We start from the raw sequence: 6,335 nt of genomic DNA, 5'->3' as shown, positions 1-6,335 counted from the left end.
GGTAATTTTGCCACCTAAGGGCAAAACAGTAATTTTCCACCACCAAGACACTTGTCCAGCACATGGTCTTCCCTTATCTTTATTTTGACCTTTGACTAATCATGTGGTGGAGAATGGAAGCATAATTATTAAAGTATAAAAAGAAAAATGGATTAATAAGCATGTGACACGTGTCAAGCAAGGATATTTTATTATTTTCTATAAAAATCAGCCCATATTTATCCCATTCTTCTTCTCCATATTCGGTCAAGACAAAGGAAAGAAAGGAAAAACTAGAACAAACCCTAGATAAGAGAATTTCAAGAAAAATTATGGAAATTTCAAGGAATCAAGCAAGATAAGGTATGATTTTTTAATTTTTGCTTGAGATCTAGCATACCCATGCTTTATTTTCTTATTTCCATGGCTAAAAATTGAGTTGGCATGATGAAACCCATGAAGGCCGAATTCTAGAGAGAGAGAGTTTGGTGATGGTTTGGTTGGATTTTAAGTTATATGGATGTTTTCAATGATTTATGGTGTTTAGTGTAAGAATCAAGCTTGAAAATCACCCATTCCTTATGTGTTCTTCATTGGCCGAATTTTCTAGGGAGGATATTGTGGCTGAAATTGATGATATTTCATGATATTTTGGTGATATTTGATGTTTGGTGAGGCTAGAAATTAAATGGAAAATTTTGGTGTGAAAATCTGAATTTTTGCTCAACGTATAGACATGTGTGATTATTGACCCGGGACTGATAAATTGAATCTCATTCACAGTCACTGAGGTAATTTAGGTATAATTGGAGTGTAGAAAGTGAGAAGAATTGATTTGGAGTTAAATTGGAGATTTTAGCCGCTTAGATCAAGTATAGTGTGACTTAGGTCGAATATCACATTTAAGCGATTAATCGGACATTTTGCATCCCATCGCATGCATTCATTTAGATTTAGACAGCCTGAAATAGTTTATGACAAATTGACACAAATTATTGAATTTTGTGTCATGTGTGATGTATAGGTGGTGAGCTATTTGATAAGGATAAAGAGATTACACCAAAGACCGGGACTAAGAGTATTTCTACTCCTGATACTGTGAGTAACCTTACTATCATCTTAATTATCTAGAGTGGTTTTTATTCGTTTTTGTGATTTTATAGAAAAATGAGTTTAAATGGTAAATCCTTATGTTTTATAAGTAAAATGTGTTTAAATAAAATGATTTTATAAATTGTCTTGAAATTGAATTATGGTTTTGAAAATAGAGTAATTGGAGACCACTTGATGTGTTGTAATTTTATGGTTTTAAATTGAATGGCTTATGACAATATATGAGCATGAATGGCTAAACTGATTTTTGGTGTTAGAATTATTTGTACTATGTATTCAGCCTTGAGAGGTTAGGTTGCGATAAATTGCCATGTCAGCAGATAAAGATTTTATAAATCAGGTGGTAGATAAAATAATCCATAATCCCTGCAATGGAGGTTCTATGGACCAGCCTAAGAGAGGGGCTACAAAATCAGATATACTTTACCTCGATCGAATAGCCGTGTGGAGGGTGTCTCTAAAGGTAAAGATTTAAGTGCACTTCACGTGGACCATTGTGTGAGAGTGAGACTCAACTAATGTCAAGGCATGGCTAGATTTTCAAATGTAAAAATATGTTCATGTGTGTACTACACTGAACAGCCTTGGCGGTCTCAATCAGATGCCTAGGCCAAGGCATCCCCGGGAATGATATTGGCAGGAGCCAAGTTTTGTGAAATACATAAGCCAAGTTGATTATTTGAGTAAATTGATTATTAATGTTATGAAAAACATACTGGAATGGAATATCTTGTCTCCATTTACTCGACTTTAGATGGTTTAGATGGTATTTGTTTACTCACTGGGATTTTATAATCTCACCACCCTCAATTCCTCACATTTTAGGCTCAGGATAGCCGATTGCATCAAGGACTTCAATTAGCCTTGCATCGACAAAATTGTAGGTTCACAGACTCGCACCTTATTGGTTAGTTGGGGGCCCACGTGTCATTGTAAAAGTAATTTTATACTTCAGTTATCTGATTTAAAGAATGTATGAACATATTTAGCTTTTACACCATGTTTTTGGCAGGTTTCGATATTTTTGAAGAAAAATGACGAAAATGCCCCTATGAGCTAGAAAATAATATTTTATTATTTTGATTTGGAAACGACTTATGATTTCTTGAAATGCGAGATTTAATAACTGTCACTCACCAGGGAGATGCGGAAGCTGATGCTAAGCCTTGCGGGGTTCCGATCGGTATTTCGGGTAACGAGTGCCATCGAGATGTCGCGGCGGTTGTCACGGGCCTGATGGGAGTTCCGGGTCATGACAGTATACAAGGAAGCTTTTGACTCATTCTGAAGTAGGATAAAACACATTTTTAAACTTAAACCCTAGAGTACAGCTCCAAGATCTTTATTTCTCTTTTGCACTCAAATCTTATTCTTTTTTCAAGCATTCAAAGCCATCTATTGTTGTTCACTGAGTTGATATTTTGTACCCTTTTTATTGAAAGCTTCAACACTAGCTCATCAGCCATTGAGAAGCATTTATTACTATTCTTTTGTACACGCTTTTGTAAAGGTTCTAATTTAGCCTTGAAAAGTTAGTAAGGGTTTTTAGTTGAGCCCACTAAAAACCATTGTGAGGGTTATTGCTTGATCCCATGAATAAGCATTTGTAAAGGTTTATGCTTCATCCTATTTTAAAAAGCAAATTCCTTTAATGGATTTGAAACTCCTTAGGCACCAAGGGAGAGGATGTAGGTATTTGAGAAGCTGACCTTCTATAAAAATACTTGTGTCTTGATTTTCATATTTGCTTTATGGTTTATTGCTAAAAAGTTGCTTGAGTAAATCATTAACTTTGTTTTTAACACAAGTAGTAAATTTATCTTTGAAAAAGGCTTGATTTTTCACTTAGGTTTCAAAGAAATTTTTAAAAGCCTAATTCACCAACCCTTTTGGTCTAACAACCTTAAGTGATCCATAGTGGAAGCTCAAATCATCAAAAATGGAGATTACGACAACCGTGTTTGGTGAAGGTAATCTATTCAAAGGACTCCTTTCTTTGTAGGTATAAACTACCCTATTGTTAGAAGAAAATGGAAAATGTTTATTCAATATATGGATTCGGATGTTGGAAATGTGATTTTAGATGGTCCACACATGCCTTACAAGGAAGTGGATAATAAATAGTCATTAAGACTAAGAGAGAGTGGGATGACAAACAAGCAATTGACTTAAATCAATTGTAAAGCTTATAATACTCTCTTTTGCTCTCTAGGTACTAGTGAGTTCAACAAAGTGTTTATGTGTGAGAATGCAAAACAAATTTGGGATACCTTAAAGACAACCTATGAGGGAACAAATCAAGTTAAGGAATCCAAAATTGGATTGCTTACACATGAATATGAACTTTTTAGAATGAGGAAAGGTTAATTAATCAATGAAATGTTTGAGAGATTCACAAACATTGTTGGAGGCTTGAAAGCCTTAGGAAAAAAGTTTCTCAATGTTCAACTTGTAAAGAAAATACTTTATAGCTTACCAAAATCTTGAAGACCCAAAGTAACAACTATAGAGGAAGCTTGAAGCCTTAACAATTTTAAGCAAAAGCTAGTAGGATCCTTACTCACTTATGAGATGACTTTGAAACATGAAAGGGAAATAGAAGAAACTAAGAAAGAATACATGAAGAAAAAGAAAATAGCCCTTAAGTTCATAGTTAAAGAAGATGAGAGAAGCAACATAAGTGAGAGTGAAAATGATAAGGACATAGCTATGTTAGCTAAGAAGTTTAATAGGTTCATGAAGAAAAGCTTTAGAAGTAGAATACCTATAAAGAGGGATGTGCCTAAGATAGAGCATACAGAAGATCATTTAATATGGAAAAAAGCCAAGGCACACAAAATATGAATGTCCCAAGAAGAAAAAAACTTTTAAAAAATAAGAAGAGGAAGACAATGATGACCCTTTGGCATGATAGTGATGATTCCCAAGATGATGGGGATGATGAGGTTGCAAACTTTTACCTAAGGCACTTGATGACTACAAGGTATTTCCTACCCCCTATGATCTTGATATTCATGATGAAAATGATTATACTTTTGATGAGTTGCAAGATGCATATGATGACCTAATGTTGAATTTGAAGAAAAGACTTTGAAATGCAAAGGCATCATATCCAAGCTTAAAATGGAGAATGAAAAATCAGTTAAGACTAAGATTGACTAGGAAATTGTTGTGGAAAGCATGCAAAGTGAATTAAAGGAGTTGAAAAGAAAGATGATGAATTGCATGACACATTCTTTAAGTCCCAAACTAGCTAACAAAAATTAAATGATATGTTAGAATTGCAAAGAGCTTTCTTTAACAAGGAAGGATTAGGGTATGACTTCACAAAAAAGGAAACACATCTTAAGAATTTCTTTGTTAAAGATAGTGAGAAATATAATGGTCTTTCTAGATGCATTTGTTGCTTTAAAGTTGGACATCCTACTTTATCTTGCCGTTCGAGAATTGTCTCACAAAGAGACAAAGTTGTGAAATATGCATGGGTTCCAAAAGGAACAAAATCTCTACATGGTAAGGTGGTGAAGCTTGAGTGGGTTCATAAGGAGACCAAGGTAACTAAGTCAAAAGGATGCAAAAGAGTTTGGACACCAAAATTTTCAAATATTTCTTTGTAAGATAAGCCTACATGCTTGAAGTTAAAAACACATCAAGGAGGAAAATGGTATCTTGATAGTGGACACTTTAGACACATGACCGATAACAAAGAATCATGTAAAGAATTGAGACCCAAAAAAGGAGGTAATGTTACCTTTGGTGATGACAAAAAAAGCCACGTTGAAGGTATTGGTACTATTGGTAAGAATTCTTCTTCCTCAGTTGAAAATGTTTTGTTTGTGAATAATCTCAAGCATAATTTATTAAGCGTTAGTCAACTTTGTGATAAGGGTCTTAGAGTTATTTTTGAAACATTAATATGTCATTTTGTGGATATCAAAACAAATAAAGTTCTCTTTAATGGTCATAGACAAGAAAATACATATTTTGTTTATTTAGGTGGTTTGTTTCCAAATAATGTATGCTTTATTGCTAAAAAGAATGAAAATACTTGGTTGTGGCATACGAAACTTAGGCATGCTAGCATGAATACCATTTCAAAATTGTCATCTTTAGATCTAGTGATGTGATTTCCTAAGTTAAACTTTAAGAATGATAAACTTTGTGATGCTTGTGCTAAAGGAAAACATAAGAGAAGCTCATTTAAGCCTAAGAAAGACATTATAACCATTAGGGCATTACAACTTCTTCACATTAATATTTTTGTCCCAACTAGGACTACTAGTTTAGGTGGAAAAACTTATGAATTTGTAATTTTAGCTAACTATACTAGATTTTCTTCGGTTTATTTCCTTGCTCATAAAGATGAAGCTTTAAAAGCCTTTACATCATTTTGCAAGAGAGTAGAAAATGAAAAAGGGTATGCTATTTCAAATGTTAGAAGTGACCATGGCAAGGAATTTGAAAACTTAGATTTTGAGTAATTATATGATAAAAATGGTTATGGTCATAGCTATAAGCCCTTAGAACTCCATAGCATAATGGTGTAGTTGAAATGAAAAATAGAACTATTAAGGAAATGGCTAGAACTATGTTGTGTGAAAATAACTTACCTAGGTACTTTTGGGCGAAAGCCATAAATACTTGTTGTTACATTGTCAATAAGGTAATGGTTATATCAATATTGAAGAAGACACCCTGTGAACTTTATAAAGGCAAGAAACCAAACATTACACATTTTCATCCATTTGGTTGTAAATTGTCACGACCCGAAACTCCCCATCGAGCCCGTGATAACTGCCGCGAGGCCTCGACAAACATTCTTCACCCCGAATGTCGATCGAAAACTCGCAAGGCTCTCGTATCAGCTTCCGCAGTTCCCCGGCGAGCAATAGTTATCAAATATCAAAATTCGAAGGATTTCAAATCATTTCCAAATCAGAACATAACATATTGTTTTCTGGCTCACAGGGGCATTTTTGTCATTTTTTTTCGAAAATCTCAAAACTTGCTAAAAATGTAGTAGGTAAGCAGAAAATATATATTTAATGATTTAAAAACAAATTAAGTATCTAAAACGTTCATTTGAAGTGAAAATTTGACCATTTGAATATAATAAAAATATTCAATAAAATAAACTATTTTCTTGTAAAATAATTTTCATAAAACTATCGGTACATAATTCTTATAGCGTAAAAGTTAATTATATTCATATATACTATAAAGCAAATAACCAAAGCATAAAA

General features: G+C 33.5%; 1 long non-coding RNA gene across 1 annotated transcript; it reads left to right on the top strand.

The window, feature by feature from the left end:
* LOC108660809 lies at nt 304–2,786 on the top strand. Its single transcript, XR_001926501.1, has 3 exons — nt 304–342; nt 1,004–1,077; nt 2,233–2,786. It is a non-coding gene; the product is annotated as an uncharacterized LOC108660809 (long non-coding RNA).

Source organism: Theobroma cacao, chromosome 2 (genome assembly GCF_000208745.1).
Source record: "Theobroma cacao cultivar B97-61/B2 chromosome 2, Criollo_cocoa_genome_V2, whole genome shotgun sequence".
NCBI lineage: Eukaryota > Viridiplantae > Streptophyta > Magnoliopsida > Malvales > Malvaceae > Theobroma > Theobroma cacao.
The sequence above is the reverse complement of the archived record's forward strand: the minus strand, read 5'-3'. Positions and strand labels throughout refer to the sequence as shown.